Source organism: Gallinula chloropus (assembly GCF_964237585.1).
Source record: "Gallinula chloropus genome assembly, chromosome: Z".
NCBI classification, from domain to species: Eukaryota; Metazoa; Chordata; class Aves; order Gruiformes; family Rallidae; genus Gallinula; species Gallinula chloropus.
In genome coordinates this window covers 13,123,625-13,141,958 of record NC_140089.1, presented here as the reverse complement: position 1 = coordinate 13,141,958, position 18,334 = coordinate 13,123,625, and positions in this window count along the sequence as shown.

Genomic DNA, 18,334 nt, shown 5'->3' with positions numbered 1-18,334 from the left:
CGCCCCACAGCGGCCTCACAGCCATCCCGCTCCACCCCCTCCCCGCCTCCGTTCCCCCCGCCACGGCCAATGAGCTGGCGGTATCTGCTCCAAGCGCACACGCTGCGCGACAGCACCGGCTCACCCGAGCCGCCTACCTCCTCCGCGAGCGGCGGAGAAACGCGTCACGCCGTTTAGCTCGACGGGCAGGCCGGGCTGGCCATTCCGCTTCAAGTAGGGGTGGGGTGGGCCCGCCCCCCGCCTCGCTCTGGTGCCGGCCTCTGTCTCTCGGCAACGGGTGCGGCCGACATGGCGGCCCGGCGAGGCGGCGTTTAGCCAGGTTGCCTCTGCCTGTGCCCGAGGACGCGGGCTTGTGCGGGACGAGGCGCAGTGTGGCCCCAGCAAGTGTTCAGCTTAGGCCTTAAGCAGAATTTGTGCTTCACGGTGCCTGCAGGGGCGTCAGCCTGGGAACAGGAGCGAGCATGGGGAGCACCCTCGGGTCATACCGAAGGGACTTGAGGCATATTTTGGGGGGTGGGGAAGGGACGACAGGGCAGTGAAATGAACGGTTGTTGAGGTTTTCTATCACACCTGCGGAGTCTGAGTCTGGACACGGCAGGAGTCGTCATTTCACATGCGTGCCAGGGTTGTACACTCACGTTCCGAATGTGTGGTTTGCTTTTTAAGTGTCAGGTAGCAGCATTACAAATCCGAGTATCTTAAGAGATAAGCCTGCCCTGGAGGACGGACCTTCAACAGCAACCCATAGCTTATTTTATGTAACTTGCTGTTTAAAGACTTCGTTTTGACCCAAACTGAGTAGCAATTTGAACTGTGGCCTTAAACAGCTGTATCTCTGATCACCCCCAAGTCATTGGTATGGATAAATATCTAATGGGCTGCAAACAGACGGGGTCAGCACTGACTTCCAGCTAGCCAAGAAATCACTTGCATTGCCTACTTAATTTGTGTTATCGACCAACGAGACACTCACGCAGGGAGTGTGATTAGCAGCAGTTTATTCAGAGAGAAAGAAACAGCGCTGGGCGGGAGGAGACCTAAGTCTCACCACTCCGCGCTGTAGAGAGGTAGGATACATGTATTTATACTCTTTAATAAACAAAGCAATTTATTTTCCAGTTATCTATTAATTTTTGTGATTAGTCAAGCAAAGTTCATATTCATTTTTGTGATTAACCAAGCAAAGTTCATATATTATTTTTCTTCGTCTTCTTGTACAATTATTAAACAGACTTTTTCATTCTTCCTTATCGATGACCCTGGTGTAAGATGTATTTCGCACATGGTTTCCTTTCACACTAGTGTGGTCACAAACTATTTTATAGGCTGTTTTCCAAATCCGCCTCGTCTTCTTTCTCTTCCTCTGATCACTCGTTCCATTTCATAAGCAAAGCATAATACAAAATAAGCTTAATATTAACTTCAAAATATTTTATCTTTGTTTTAACTCGTACAAGCATAAAAAGAATCATTCCCTCCCCTTGCAGTTTATTTTGATCGAGTCTAGGCAAGCAGAAAAGCTTCTAAAGTATTCCGTTTATGATCATTCATCCAAACCTCGTACTATTTTCAACTATTATCGGAAGAATCAGCAAACGTTCATAACAATTCCACCCCTTTTCTTTAATCACCTGTTTGCTGATTCCACAGCTCGGATAGTAAGAATTTCAATTCTATCAATTCGGTTTTTAAGTAATGCCACAATCCTGTTTAATATACATGGTCCGAAAGTCAACAGAAGGATAATAATGATAACTGGTCCTGTAATAGTTGACAATAGAGTAGTAAGCCAGGGTGACCCCTTGAACCAATTTTCATACCAAGAAGCTTGAGATTCTCTTTCTCTTTTTCTTTGTTCCAGCCTTTCTCGTACCTTAGCTAATGAATCATGGCCTTAAGGAATACTAGATCCAACCCCCTCCTGTTTTGGAGTACAACTTCTGACAGGGAAGTTAAGGATTTTTCAAGATATGAGATTGATCTTTCTAGTTGTGTTAAATCCTCTATTCCCTCGTAATAGGGGGGGCCCATTCCGTAGCAAAACCAACAATCCTTAATAATGTTAGGATGCGTTTGATTAATCACCGTAAAGGCTGCCTTCATTAAGGTCCAAAGAGGATTTTTTTGAACGAAGTTGTACTCCTGTTCTTCCTGTGGGGTAGATACTGAGTGAAACAAGGTATGAGAAGGTGTGTTAGGCTGGAGGGTAGAATTTCGCTCAGGAGGAGGGTGGAGAACCTGATTAGGTCCCACGGCCGAAAGTGGTGGAGTAAATACCTTCTTCTGAATGGAGAAAAATCCTCTGGAGTTCCTTCCTCTAACGTAATATCGTAAGCCCCAAGTTTTTCCCACAAACCAGGTAGAGTCTCTTGGTCTTAATACTAGTATGCTTATACTACCATTAGGGTACCATTTTACGGATACATATTGATCTGGCTCGGCAGGAGACCAGGCTGACGCAATGGTTTCACAACCCCAGTATCCACAAAAGTATTCCCCTAGCTGGTGACAGTATCTTTTCCCAGGGTTGGAACTAGGGCACCCATAATAGGGCACTCTCTCGTCACATTTTCCCTTGTGAATTGGGGTTCCTGATCCCGTGTTGGTGATAGGTACTCTATTTCCGCTATTGATTTGATTTATCAACGTGCAAGTGGTGGTCATAAACTGTGGAGCTTCTGATGTAATTATTGTTTGAACAATTTTGCTTTCTGAGTCACTTCCAGTACCTTTTAGGACCCATTCGTATGGTTGATGGCAAATTCCACGAGAGGGTAAAAGGATCCCAAGAATGGGAAGCAGCCATCTGCCCCACATGTTTCACTGACTTCGTCCTTCCCCTAGTCTGTCCCGGGCAAGGGACAACCGGGTAAAATTCTTCTTGACGACAGCTCAGCGTCTTCAGGGGCGGCTTATTTTCATTTACCTCTCTCGTTTATTTTCTCAAGAATGGATCCTATTTTAGGTCTTTCCGTGTGCTCAGCTGCCAGTGAAATCGTTTTCTACACTTTGTCACTACTTTCGTCCGATCTGTTTCTAAAAATTCCCACCAATAAGGGATCAGTAGCTCCCATCCACAAAAGAGCGTGGATATAGTCACTTGTCCTGACCTTAAATTGCGATGTCCTCTACAATAGATACAATAAGCTTGTCTAAACCGAGAGATGCAATTCCAAACTTGTTTACAATTAAAACAAACACACTGTACCCAGGCCTCGTGACTCGACGAAGGATGTTTTAAACAAGGGATGCGTCTGGGGAGAGTAGATTTGGCATTAATTTCAATTTCGATATCACAACATAAAGCTAAAGTCCTCCCTTCTTTACAGGCTCTATAAAGTCCCCCCCTTTCTCCTAGATGAGGTACCCTCCCCTGTGCCCAAGAGACATACGATACCCTTCGCAATGATTCATAAGACGGTAGTCCAAACCAAAGTTTAAGTCTTTTTTCTTCGTTCATCTACTGTGTCGTTTCAGAGTGATTTTCAAGGGATCTGAATGGCGGGTTGACGTCCATCTCTCGGTCGAGGTTATTTTCTTTACTCTGTTAGCGTGAGTCCACCCCTTTTCTTTTGTTCGTATCGCAGAATCTGTTGTAAGTAGAACAAGATAAGGTCCCTCCCACCGGGGAGTTAAACTAGTCTCTTTCCATGATTTTATTAGAACTTGGTCCCCTGGTTGTATCTGATGTATGGCCAGGTCAAGTGGAGGTCTTTGAACGACTAGTCCTTTTCTCCTAAGTTGTTCTCGTCTTTTATTTAATATGTCTAAATAATTTCTCATTCCCTCATCACTTAAATTAGAGGAATCAGGATTGTGCCCAAAATCGTATGGCATTCCATATAAAATTTCATAAGGGGATAGGCCAATATCGGCACGGGGACGAGTTCTTATTTGTAAGAGTGCTAGGGGTAGACATCTTAGCCAATTCAATCCTGTTTCTAGTATTAGCTTCATAAGGTGTTTCTTAATTTCCCCATTCATTCTTTCAACTCTACCTGAACTTTGAGGATGGTATGGAACATGAAGCTCCCACTTAATTCCCAGAGCTTGAGATAAATTCCGGATTATTTGTGAGGTGAAGTGGGGCCCTCGATCTGAGTCTATTGACCACACTACTCCATATCGGGGAATAATTTCTTCCATCAATATTTTAGCTACAACTTGAGCAGTTGCCCTGGAGGTGGGATAAGCTTCAACAAAATGTGTAAAATGATCTACTATTACTAACAAATGTCGGTATTTACCTTGTTTCGGTAGATCTGTAAAATCTATTTGTATCCTTTCAAAAGGACGTTTGGATAACTCTCGTCCTCCCTGTATTTTCTCTCTAAAATTTTTCTTGTTAATTCGTTGACAAGTTAAACATCCCATAACTATTCGTTTGGCCAATGTATATATTCCGATGGCAGCAAATTTTGTTTCGAAATAATCTACCAAAGGCTGAGTGGCCCAATGAGTTTTCTGGTGTAATTTGTTGAGAAAATTCCAGGCTTCTCCTTTTGGCAGAACTTGTCGCCCATCCGGGAGAAGCCACCGTCCTTGCTCATAGGTAACTCCCATCTCCTTTAGTTTTTCTTCCTCTTGTCTAGTAAATCTATGTTTAGTTTGTGTTTCTAGTCTTTCCTCAGGTGCTAAACTCTCCTGTACCACCAAAAGAGCTGCCCGTTTGGCCTCCACATCGGCCAGGTTATTGCCTCGTATTGTCGGAGACAACCCCCTTTGATGGCTTTTGACATATACTATAGCTATTCGTTTTGGACCTCTTAATGATTTTAAAACTTCTTTTATAAGTTGTTCATGAATCAACCCCTTTCCTCGAGTATTGATTAATCCTCGTTCTTCCCAAATTTTTCCAAATACATGCACTACCCCGTATGCATATTTTGAATCTGTATAAATGGTTCCTTCTTTGTCCTTTAATAATTGTAAAGCTCTCCATAATGCATAGATTTCACATGCCTGAGCGGACCATTTTGGATCTAAGGCTCCAGCTTCTTTTACTGTAAAATTCTTTCCTTCGATTATAGCATATCCTGACCTCTTCTTTCCTTCTATTATCCGGGAGGACCCGTCTACATAAAGTTTTTCTCCACCTTCTAACTCTTCTTCTTCTAAATCCTCCCTGACTTTTGTCTGGAGGTCTATGGTTTGCAAACAATCATGTGTGAGGTCTTCCCTTGGTTCACCATATAGGAATTGAGCAGGGTTCAACAGTGATGTTATTTCCAACCTTAAGCGTGGTGTGTTTAAAAGAATGCTCTCATATTGTAAAAGTCGATTATCGGTAATCCATCTATCTGCTCTATGTTTAAGAACACTAGTTAAGTTGTGGGGGGTGTACACTGTCAAGTCCGCTCCCAAAGTTATCTGGGTTACATCCTTGATTAACAAGGCCGCAGCAACTACTGCTTGTAGGCAATGTGGCCACCCCCTACTTACAGGATCCAAGAGTTTAGAATAGTATCCTACGGGCTTCCGAATTCCTGCCCACTGTTGAGTCAAGACTCCATAAGCTGTATCATCGTTAATTGCAGTAAATAATTGAAAAGGTCTCCTAAGATCAGGTAGACTCAAAACAGGTGCCTTAGTTAAATTCTGTAACAGGTTTTCCCACTTTTGGTTGTCTTCCTTATTCCATTTAAAGTGTCCATCTCCCCTCAATTTTTCATATAAAAATTTTGTTTGAGCACTATAATTTTCGATCCACTGTCTGCAATATCCTACTAAACCCAACATTTGTCGAACCTGTCTTTTATTGGTAGGCGTTGGAAGGGACAGGATTCCTTTTATTCTTTCTGGGTCTAGTCTTTTTTCACCCTCAGTTAGGTAATGTCCCAAATACTTTACCTGTTTTTCTGTAAATTGCAATTTTGATTTTGATACTTTCAATCCCTGTTTCCCCAAAAAATTGAGAAGGTTAATACTTTCTTCCCTAACTGTTTCTTCTTTCTTTCCAGCTATTAAAAGATCATCAACATACTGTAAAAGGATGGTCTCAGGATTTTTCTCATATGTTTCTAATATTTGTTCCAGAGCTTGTCCAAACAAATTTGGGGATTCAGTAAACCCCTGAGGGAGAACCGTCCACCGGTATTGTTGGCGCCTTCCCGTATCAGGGTCCTCCCATTCGAATGCAAAATAGTCTCTACTGTCTAAATCTAAGGGGCAAGTCCAAAAGGCATCTTTTAAATCTATGACCGTATAGTATCTGTATTCCGGTGTTAGACGATTCAGAATTGTGTGAGGATTGGCTACCACCGGGAACCTAGTTATTGTTCTTTCATTTATTGCTCGGAGATCTTGTACTAATCGATAAGTTCCGTCCGATTTCTTAACGGGCAAAATAGGAGTATTATGGGGGGACATACAGGCCTCTAATATTCCCTGGGACACTAGTTTTTCTATTATTGGTTTTAACCCTATCCTTCCTTCCCTGGGGAGAGGATATTGTTTTATTCGAACTGGTTGATCCGGGAATTTTAACATTATTTTTATAGGTTCAATATTCAATCTTCCTACTGAGTCAGGTGTAGTCCAAACTTCTGGGAGAATTTGGGATGTGTCCTTTTCTGTTAAGACATAGAGTCGGGGACAAAGACCCTCTTGTTCTATTTCGAGTCCTATTTGCAAAATCATCATCAAGTCCCTCCCTAGCAGATTGTATTCTGCTTCTGGTACAAGGAGCAGATCTCCTTCTACCTGCCGATTGGGGCTTTTGATTAAAATTTTTCTTAAAATGGGAACCTTAAAAGGTTCCCCTTTGGCTCCAATCACTTGAATTTCATCACCTGATAGGTAGCATCCTTTTGGGATTTGTTGTATTGTACTCCTTTCTGCCCCGGAATCTATTAAAAACTCCACTATTTCTTTCTGAGGACCCACTTCTAATTTTATCAAGGGCTCAGTTTTCTTACGGGTCCCCAATAAATAAAGCCCCTGACACCCCTAATCTTCCTTAAAAGCTTGTTCGTCCTGAAGACGTTTTCGGCAGTTTCTTTTCAGATGCCCTTTGTTGTGGCAATAATAACATTCTAATTCTGCCTTTTCTCTCGGTCCCCGATCTCCTTTCCCCTGAGGAGATTCCCATCTACGGTTCCGATTCCTCCTTTCTCCCGAATTTTCTTGTCCTTCCCTTATTGCCGCCAAAAAGAGGCGTGTTTGTCGTTTCTGTCCCTCTTCGAACAGGCGGGCCTGCCGTTTTTGGTTTTCTTCCTCTCTTCGCACATATACTTTTTGGGCTTCCCTAAGTAGTTCATCTAGCCCCCTATTCTGCCAATCGTCTAATTTTTCGATTTTCTTCCTAATATCAGGCCAAGATTTTGCCACAAACTGGGTTTTTAATAGAGTCTGTCCCGCCTGGCTGTCGGGATCAATCCCTGAATATAATTGGAAGGCTTTCCTTAATCTCTCTAGCCATTCCGTGGGGGATTCATCCTTTTTCTGTTGTTCATTATATGCCTTGTTTACATTTTGATTACGTGGTACTGAATCGCGAATACCCTGTATAATTATTTCTCTCAAGTCTGTCATATTCTGGCGATGTCCTGCATTCTGATGGTCCCAATTAGGTCGGTTCAAAGGCCACTTTTGCTCCCCATTGGGTCCCTGAGCATGTCTCTGGTCCCAAAACCTCATTCCTGCAGTCCGAATCATCCCTCTTTCTTCATTTGTGAATAATACCCTTAAGATTGCATCTAGTTCTTCCCAGGTGTAGATATTGGGGCCCAAAAATTGATCTAGCCTCTCTGCTACCCCCAATGGATCGTCTAAAAGACGTCCCATCTCCCGTTTGAATTCCCTTACGTCACCACTATTTAATGGTATAGATATATATCCTATACCTGGCTGAGGTCCTCCCATGGGTGCTTCTCGTAAGGGAAAAAGTCCCTGAGAGGCTTCTATTCGAGCAACCCTCCTTGTACGGGGTCTGTTTATAGGGGAGTCTGGAGGGGGCAAGGGGGCCGAAGGATGGTCTTCTACATAAGGAGGAGGGTAAATTAATTCATCAGAATCTTTTTTCTTTGGTTTGGTTCCTAAAGAATAAAGTGTCGCTATCCAATCATCTTTGGAAGCGACTATCCACAAAAAGGCATACTGACTTTCTTCTTGACTATAAGGGGTTTTGTTATTTACGTAAAAATTGAGGGCTTGACATACCCAATCCTCAAAGGAACCAAACCGGGGCCAAAAGATATTTTTGCCAATTTCTTTTTCTCCCCATATATTTACACAATAATGAATCATTTTCTCCTTAGATTTTCCTTTTCTCGTAGAAGATTCTCCCCAATGACGTATCATCAGTCCTAACGGACTTTCCGGGGGAACCTTGGAATCGGGGGTTAGTTTAGTTTTACTGTTCCCCTGGCCCATTTTTAAAAATACCTCCGAACGGAAACGCAATGACTTACCAGTACCTTCGGTAAAAACCGGAACCGTAGGGCCACTGTACTGGAAGCCGAAAGCCCACAACGTCTGGTGAGCTTCTTCGTTCGGTATTCTTCGTGCACGGAAATCAGATTTTTCTTTCTTTCTCTCTGCCGTTCGGAAAATCCGGGACTGATCACCAAAAAACCTCCCTCGGGCCACTCAAAATAGAGTGGGGCGCCTCCCGTAGAAGTATCTGGTGATCAATTACCGGATCCGAGTCACGGCACCAAAATTGTTATCGACCAACGAGACACTCACGCAGGGAGTGTGATTAGCAGCAGTTTATTCAGAGAGAAAGAAACAGCGCTGGGCGGGAGGAGACCTAAGTCTCACCACTCCGCGCTGTAGAGAGGTAGGATACATGTATTTATACTCTTTAATAAACAAAGCAATTTATTTTCCAGTTATCTATTAATTTTTGTGATTAGTCAAGCAAAGTTCATATTCATTTTTGTGATTAACCAAGCAAAGTTCATATATTATTTTTCTTCGTCTTCTTGTACAATTATTAAACAGACTTTTTCATTCTTCCTTATCGATGACCCTGGTGTAAGATGTATTTCGCACATGGTTTCCTTTCACACTAGTGTGGTCACAAACTATTTTATAGGCTGTTTTCCAAATCCGCCTCGTCTTCTTTCTCTTCCTCTGATCACTCGTTCCATTTCATAAGCAAAGCATAATACAAAATAAGCTTAATATTAACTTCAAAATATTTTATCTTTGTTTTAACTCGTACAAGCATAAAAAGAATCATTCCCTCCCCTTGCAGTTTATTTTGATCGAGTCTAGGCAAGCAGAAAAGCTTCTAAAGTATTCCGTTTATGATCATTCATCCAAACCTCGTACTATTTTCAACTATTATCGGAAGAATCAGCAAACGTTCATAACAATTTGTATACTTTTTTTTTTAAGGCAGTAAACAATTTTCATTAAATAAAGGCTTTCATAAGAATCAAATTTAAAGATAAGTACAGAAAATTACTTTTTTTTTTAAGTAAGTCTTGGTTCAAGGTGTTTCTAGTTAGATACGCCTTTACTACAGGATATTAAACTTTAATACTGAGATAGATTTTGGTGGTGTATCTAGCAGGCATCTCTGAGGACATGACACACGCTTATGGCAAGGGGGATCTTGGATCTGATAGTCAAGCCTTCTGTATGCTGCATGCCATTTAATTTCATCTGCTTCCTTTTCCATCAAGACTTAGAAGTCCTTAACCTCATCACTTCCCAGGTTTAAAGTGGAGAAAGGTCTTATTAAGAACTGTTGGTTTAGCTACAGTGGAAATATATTGGTGAGAACATACACAGGATGTACACAGTGCTGAATGCTGCACTAGTCCATTAGCTTGGACAAAGAAATACATACATTATTGTTGAAGGCAATTAGCAATGCTTTAAGATCCCCCGCTGGAGCCAGCTGTACTAAATTATGTAGAAATAAACTACATCTTTGAGAGTGTATGGGACATATAACAATTTGTTGGTATCTATAACAGGTAATTTGTCTTAAAGTACTGAACATTATTATTATGCATGTGATTTCTGAAAGACATGGAATGTGCAGCTAACCACATATGCTTACTGTCCATGAACTTTAATGTACTTTTCAAAGCCTCACTAAGTGTGAAAATTGTAAAACTGAAGAAATTTATGTCTGCAGACTTGTCCAGAATTAGATTCTGGTTACCTAGATTTTTTTGCCTGGTAAAGCCAGGCCCTGTTTCTTTATATGTTTTAATGAAAATCCAAACCAGCACCTGAGCAACCAGCAAACATCTGACAGTATCAGGGGGATTTCTGTTTGCTTTAAAGCTGTGATAATTAACACTGTGGAAGGCAAACATTGCTGCTTTTCCCACATACAGACCTTGCTTTCAACTCCTCTTTTTGCCTGAACAGTTGATTGAGACCTTTCCCTCATTCTGATTTTTTGGGGTGGATTGTCTGGATTTTGGGTTTGGTTTTTTTGTTTGTTTGGGGTTTTGTGGGTTGTTTTGTTGGTCTGTTGTGGGTTATTTGGTTTTTTTTTTTTTTTTTTTTGGGGGTGTGTGTGGTAATTTCTCATGAGAACTGTCATATGTGGGGTTTTTTTTCCCTTTTATTTATTCTCTCTTGGAAGGTCTGCATGCTATTTTACCTAGACATGTTATTTGTAATCCTTAACTGCTGAGAAGGGAATGAAAAGCAGTGCAGTGCCCAAGCTAATAATCCTACCTGGTACATTTTTCTCCAGTGCCATGCCAGGACTGAGGATGTGAGTGATTCTGAAAAGATGCAGTTTGGAGTGGACAGGCTTAGCTCCTGGGTTCTTCTCTGACACAGCTAACGCTGGTAAAAAGAATTATGTAGTGGACAGTGATTCTTGGCTGGCAATTGAGGAAGGAAGATACAAAAGGGAGAGGTAGCAGGGTGAGGAGAAGCCATCAGCAAGGAAACTCAGCTGCAGAAAGGCTGGAACTCATTTATTTGGCAGGTCTGTGTAAGTGTGATGTAAATGAATCATAGTAGTAACTTTGAGCATCTCTATGAAAATAGGGTCTTGCCTCAAATCAAATGATCCTTTGGCTTTGGGAAGAGTTCCACATCAGTAAATTAATTTCCTCCTTGGGCTATAGGCACAGGAAGGAATATGGCCATTTAAACAAATGGGATCTAATCTCTCCTATTTCAGAGTACTTTCATCTTCCCTGCAGTTCCTATTTTTGTTCACCATACTCAAATAAAATTTTTATTACATTATTTGTATTAAAAATACAGCATTTTTAGTGTGTATATTGGAAAGTCATTACAAAATATTAAGTTTAAAAAAAGGCTGTTCTTGAACACTGCCTCACAAATCCAGCCATGCTGTTCCTTGAGTCAATAAAATGCTGTTTTTCAGGCTGGCTGTTCTCATCATCTTAGTGTAGAGGGAGCTGTGTATCTCATTAAATAAACAAAAGCTGAGTTAAACTGGATGTGATACTGAATGATCACAAACTGCAGTACTTCAGAATTGCCATGGGCAGTTCTATTCACTACATGCTGCTTGCATTTGACAAAGCTGAGGTAAAGCAGTGCTTTACTCTTTTTTTTTTTTTTTCTTTTCCTAAGTGAAAATGGGCTGTGTGGGATGCCTCCTTGGCTTGAGCCAAGATGTTCCAGAATGGTGTTGTTACTTCCAACTGGCAGTGCTAGTCATACAGATGCATTCTAAATACGTTTTATTTCTATATTTATTGTGCATGTCACAATTAAGAATGTTTTCAAGAGCCTTTAAACATTTTAGTTGGATTACTTCTTTTATATCAAATTGCCTCAAGACACGGTGTCTGTACTTGTAGTCCTTCTCCATGGTTGCACTTCTGATTTTTCATTGGAAAGTTATTTAGCACAGACTTCCAATTTCTGTCATTGGTGCCTTATCTTCCCACAGTCCTGTTTATGGCTTCCCCATCAAACCTGACAGCTTTGAAGGCTTTTGATGCAGCAAAAGCTTACCCATTAAATGCGTGCATGAGTAGTGCTGTTGACTTGAAAGTGATCCCATCTTTGTACAGAGTCAAGAAGCACATGGTAAGATTTAACTGGGTCGGGTCAAAAGCCTGCTGTCTTCAATCTCTGCCTTACAAGACATGAGCTGTAGTAGCATAGGGAAGCAGGACCTTTTTTTTTTCAACAGACAGATGGATTTTAATTTTTTTACAGCCTCTAGAATGGTCTCTGTTTCGTATTTTGTATGTGCTTATGTGCAGACAGACACAAATGCTATCTTCTCCAGGTAGAACACAGCGGAGGATAAGATAGAGCGGTCAAGGAGAGGCTGTTGACAGTGGGGAACAAAGCTTTTACTGCCATTGACCTGGCAAACCAGCCAAGCCTGACAGTCTGGCTGCTGTGGCTTCCAGCCTACCTTACTCTTTGTTGTCTGGAGTGTCTGGAGTGCACTGTAGAGAAGAATCCTATAGTCTAAGTTTTAAATAGAATACTTGATGAAAAGCAGGTGGTTTTTACATGTCTGGTCTAGTAAATAAATTCAACCTGAAGTTAGCCTCCTGCTATTCACTGTAAACCATATTGCCATTTTGTGTCTTATTATCTGAATAAGAACATGAAGATGCCTTACAAAAAGAATGTCACAGAACAACTGAGAGTCCTTTCCAGGCTCATACTGAGCACTTAGAAAGCTATCTGCCATTATGTAAACACCCTGAGTGGTATTATTGGACAACATGACACTGCAGATCAGAACAGCAGTAAACTACTGGTGCTGCCTATCTTTAAATTTGTAAGTAGGTGTTCCTACAGGTGCCTTTCTGTTGATATTAAGGAGTTGTTCCAATTATTGCTTTGGAGAAAAGCACTTTGCCACCTAATAGTGTACTTGCTGCCAAGTAGTATATTTGTTGCTGTCTGTAACATCTGTCAACTTATGTTAAAATTGGGAATTGTATTAAATAAATGGTGTAGTTGTGCGTGGCTGGGTTTTGGTGGAGAAAGGGGCTGCAGGGGTGGCTTCTGCAAGAAGCAGCCAGAAGCTCTCTGCAGGCCCAACAGATCAAACACCAGCCAGCTCAAGGCCAGAGTCATTGTTGACCAAGGCTGAGCCCATTAGTGATGCTCACAGTGCCTCTGGGAGTCACATTTAGGAGAAAAAAAAACCACAAGCAGCTGCATTTTGCCACCGGAGAAGGGAGTGAGAGGATGTGAGAACCCGTGCAGACACCAAGGCCAGGGAAGGGGGGAATGAGGTGCCCCAGGTGCCTGAGAGAAAGATGCCCCTGCAGCCCATGGAGAAACCCATGGTGGAGCGAGTGTCCCCCCACAGCCCATGGAAAGGCCGAGACCCCACCTGCAGCCTGTGGAGAGGCCCCACGCTGGAGCAGGGGGAGACAGACAGAAGACACTGTGACCCACATTGAAGCAAGACTCTGCCAGCACTTGCAGCCTGTGGAGAGAGACAGAGACACAGAGATGAGACACAGAGAGAGATCTACACTGGAGCAGGTTTGCTGGGGTTGGGAGACTTGTGACTCCATGGAGGGCCAGACTGGAGCAGTCTGGGGCTGAGAGACTGAGAGACATTCTGTGATTTATGACTGCACCCCATAGCAGTGACCCACGCTGGGGCAGCTGGGGAAAAGCTGAAACCCTGTGGGAAAGGGCCTCATGTTGGAGAAGTTCGTGAAGGACTGTCTCCCATGGGTGGGACCCCATGCTGGAGCAGGGGAAGGGTGTGAGGAGTGCCTCCCTTCCTCCCGCACCCCTGCCCAAGAAGGAAAATACTTGTGAGGAACTGAATGAAACCCCCATTCCCTGCCCCTCCCCGTCCCACATTGGGTTTGGGAATAAAGGAGCAAAATCCTGACTAAAGTGAAGTCTGCTAAGAAGGGTGAGGTGGGGGGAAGGTGCTTTAAGATCTGGTCACACTTCTCATTACCCGACTCTGCTTTCACTGGCTGTGCAGTGTAGTGTAATAAAATAGTCATCTTTCCTTTATTCTGAGTTGAGTTCTGTCCTTACCTTGACTCCTAAGCCTCTCAATATATATTTTTCTCCCCTGTCCAGCTGAAAAGACATACCTATTCTGCTATATCTTGTTTCTCAGCTGAAATGCTGTAAACATAATGAATAGTTAGAATTTTGCTAGGAGACTGTGCTGGCTTTTTTCAGGTTAACTTGGTGTAAGAGGTGGGCATTGAATAGCAGTCCCTCTTAAGACAGCCACTGAATTTCCTTCTAATGAGAATGTCTTATTCTGCTGGCTGCATGGCTCGTGCTGATTTGTTTTAGCCTGGTCAACATTAACAAAAAGAAAAGTATCAATAAAAATGTCATGGAAAGCATTACAGTCATAAAATTATACCACCACAGTTGGTGGTATGGAGTGGGGAGAATAGGACATTTACATGTTTTTAATCACTCAGAATTTCTTAGCAGAATTAAGGCATTTATTTATTTCAGTACTGTTACTAGTAGAAAAATAGACACTTTGCTTCCTCAATTTTTGGCTGTACATTCTTGTGCCTGCTGCTGGAACCAGACGACCCACATGCTGATACATTTAGAGGTTTTCTATTTGTGTGTGGAAAAAAAATCTTATAAGAAGTCAGCTACTTAGTGCACCTTTTTTCTGTTGTGTTTCAAGTGCAAATACTTTGGAGTTGTTTATGGCATCTATTGATAATGCATGACTAGTTCTAATTAACGTGCAAGAATTTGCTCTTAACGCTAATTTTACAAGTGCAAGTCTTAAAATATTTTATTTTGTTGTGGTTTCTTTGGGGTTTTTTTCAGTTTCAGATCCTGAAAGCAAGTACGTAAGATTGTAATCTTTAATGTTTAAAAAACCCAAAAGGTTAAGGTTTTCTGTCATGGCTTAGGAGGAAGCTAAAACTCAACCCAGTTTGTGGTACGAACTTGCAGAGAAGACAGCAAAGGCCAGCCAGTTGTACTGATTTTTCAGATTACAAATTTAAAGTAATTTTCATATATTCTGAAGTATGATTTTTGAACTCTTCTTGTTCTCAGTATGATAGTTTGCATCTGGTATGGAAGCTGTATACCATTATCAAGCCTATACTGCTGCCTGTACAGATACTTAAAGACTTAGAACTGACTGAAATCAGAGGAAAGCAGACATCTGTCTTTAGTCGTTAAGAGATGTACAGATATCCTAGCCCTGTCCATTTGGTTTCACAAAATGCATGTAATGATCAGAAATTAGTTGCAGTGAAAGAGACTCATCAACAGTTAACCACCTGGCTTTTACTGCATGCATTCTGAAATGTAAACATAACTATCATAAAATTTGGGAGTATCGTCATCATGATCACCAGGTTTGTCTTTTTTCCTGCATAAACGTCCTTCTACTAATGTTTTCTGAAATTTTTCCAACCAGCTTCAGCCTGCTGGTATTCACAGCCTGCGTTTTGCATATATTGATCCAGATAGTTATTTGAAAATGTTTCTAAGTGTTTTGTGTTAGATGAAAAGACTAAGGATAACATGTTTCAGCTTCAGGCAGAAGCCTGTTTTTCTGTTAACACAGAAAAAACGTGATTAGTAGACAAAAAGACATATATTGCCTTTACTTAGAGTATTCACAGGGAGCTAGCGCAGTACTTGAATCACTGGAGTTTAGAACTTAATCCATGTATATGGGAGAATTGATTGGTTACACATCTCTTCAGAAACTAGACATACAACTACCATAGCAACAAAACATCTGAATCACCAAATGATCGAAGCTGGAAGGGCCCCAGGGAGGTCTCTGGTCCAATCTCATGCTCAAAGGAGGGTCAGACATGAGATCTGACTAGATTTCTCAGCATGGGCTTTTCCCACACAGGTCTTGAAAGTCTCCAAAGGTGGAGACTCTGAAACCTTTCTCTGCAACCTTCTCTGCAGCTTGGCTGTCCTCAGGGGAAGAAGTTCTTCCGAACATCCAGCAGGAATTTCCTGTTTTCAGTTTATATCCTTTGTCTCTTGTCCTCCTGCTACACACCAAATAGCCCAGCTCCATCGATTCCATCCCTTCGCTGTGGGGTATTGGGGGCTGCAGCCATGTCTGCTCCAAGCTGAAAAAGCCTCAAGCCTTGCAGCTTCTGCTTGCAAGGCCGGTGCTCCAGTCACCAAGCCTCTCAGTGCTTTCCTCTGAACTACTTCTGTTTCTTCAGTGTCTTTCTTGAATTTAGTGGCCCCACAACTGGACACAGTATTTCTGATAAGGTCTAACAAGAGCCAGGTAGAGTGATAAACCCTGCCCTTGATCTGCTGCCAGTGCTTCTGCTGTTTAGGCAACCTACTGTTGGTTGTCTATGCTGCAAGAATGCAGTAGGCTCATGCTCAGCTCACTGCCCACCAAGGTAAGAGGTTTAATAAGTAGGTCATTTGTACCTGCACAGAGCTAGAATGTGTGCAGGTTACCAAGGTGTGTTGCTCTGAGCATCCCTGACAGGCTTCCTTTGTAGAAGGGTCCGAGTTGGAAACACAGCTGGATAAGGATGCCTAAGGGGAAAGATAGAAAGAGCTTTCGCTAAGCCTTGAGTCTTTGAGACACAGGTTTTCACAGAACTGAGTGGACCTGGTTCCAGAGCAGTGTGGCAGACACACAAACCTGCCTGCTGCTTTATCACAGTAGTTTCCACTTAAGATTTTAATAGACCTGAATAGAAGAAGGCTGGATTGTATGTACTTTTGCTGGCTAATTTGTATTGTTTCACTTTCATAGTAGGAAGTTTGTTTCTTAAGTGTAACCAACAAGGTGTATTTCACAGCTGCTTTTGCGCTGGGGCCTGGGACTTGGTTGGGGCTGTTGCTTGTTAGAGGAGCTCAAACATGATGTGATATGAAGTAGCTATTTATAGCGAGGATTGATTTCTTTCCTGTGATAAATAGCATTTCTTTTTGCAGCGGAGGTCCACGGTTGCACTCCTGTGTTTGTCCTGCAGCTCAGCACCTGGTGTGGACACCTGTAACACTTGCTTTAGGTAGCGGTGCTGCTCTTCCTATTTCAGTGGGCTGTACTCTACCCCCTGGGAAAACACGAGTAAAAACGTTGGTAGCATCTGAGCCCTGTTTGGTCACATGTCTGTTATGTGTATCTTTATATATCTATATATAGCCAGGAGGGATTATGACAGTCTCCCAGTGATCCATCTCTTCCCCAAGCAGCATGTTACTCTACCGCGTCTAATTAGCGCTGAGCAAATTATTCGCGAGGAATAATTTATCAGACAAATGTAGCCGCTTTATCCACTGAGGGAATATCTTAAACCAGACGATGATTTTTCTCCTATTTATTAATTATTCAACACTCATCAACTTCTTTTCACATTGTTAACTGCGGATAGATCGCTGAATTTTTGTAACTGATTCATGCTGTTCGGCAAACTTGCATGGGTGATTTCCACAGGGCTCCACATAACCTTTCAGCTCATTTTGGCAAATCCTGAGAGCCTGAATTTAAGGTTGCCTGGAAAAAAAAAAAAAAAAACCCAACAAGACAAACCCCATAAAAATTCTTTCCACACAGGGAGAGAGAAACTTTTCAGCGCGTCTCCTTTACAATTGGTTTGTGGGGTTGTTTGTTTTTTTTTTTTTTTCAAACCTAAAAAGGACTCCCAGCAATGAACTCCGGGCGGCGTGGGTGCCAGGCATTGCCCTACCCAAACGCGGGCTGTCGCTGAGGCGCGGAGGGAGTCACGCGTGGCCACTGCCGGCGGCGCGTCCCTGTAGCTCGCTGGCCCTACGCGCGCCTCCTTGCAGCGCACGCCCAGCCGGCTGCAGATAACGAGGTCCCCGAGGAAAAAGCCTTCTTTCCCCCCCTGTGCCCCGGCTGTCCTGGTGGGGCTGGAGAGGGCACCTCCCGAGCCCCTGCTGCCATTTTAGCTACCCTCGTGCCCATGTCGCGACCGACACGGACACTCGTCCCGCGCGGAAAGCCCCAGTTTTTGGCGGAGTTTCCCTTCACATCACACACGTGAATAGTTTCAAGTCGGCCGACTTGAGCCCGGAAAAGCCGAGGAGCTGACTTGCTTTCCTGGCGCCCGAGAGCCGTTCGACACCGCCGTTAGCGCCGCGGACGGGGGTCACCGTCGGGGCCGCCCCAGGGCAAGGCTGCGGCTCTCGGCAGGGCGCAGGCGGCGGCGCCGGCCCGGCCCGACCCACCCGCGGACTTCGCGGGCCCCCACCGCTTTCCCCCCCCCCCTTCCCGGGTGAAGCTGCACCGCCCGGGCGGCGGCTGGCACCGGCCGTCCCTCCGCGACAGGCCGGGGCGGGACCTTCCCCGCCGCAGCCCCGCCCGCTGCCACCACTCAGGGGCGGCCCCGCGCCTTCCGCTCGTGGCCTGGGGCGGGGTAGGCGGGCCGGGCGGCTCGGCGGCGGCCGCTGCGCGGGGCAGGGGCGGCAGGTGGCG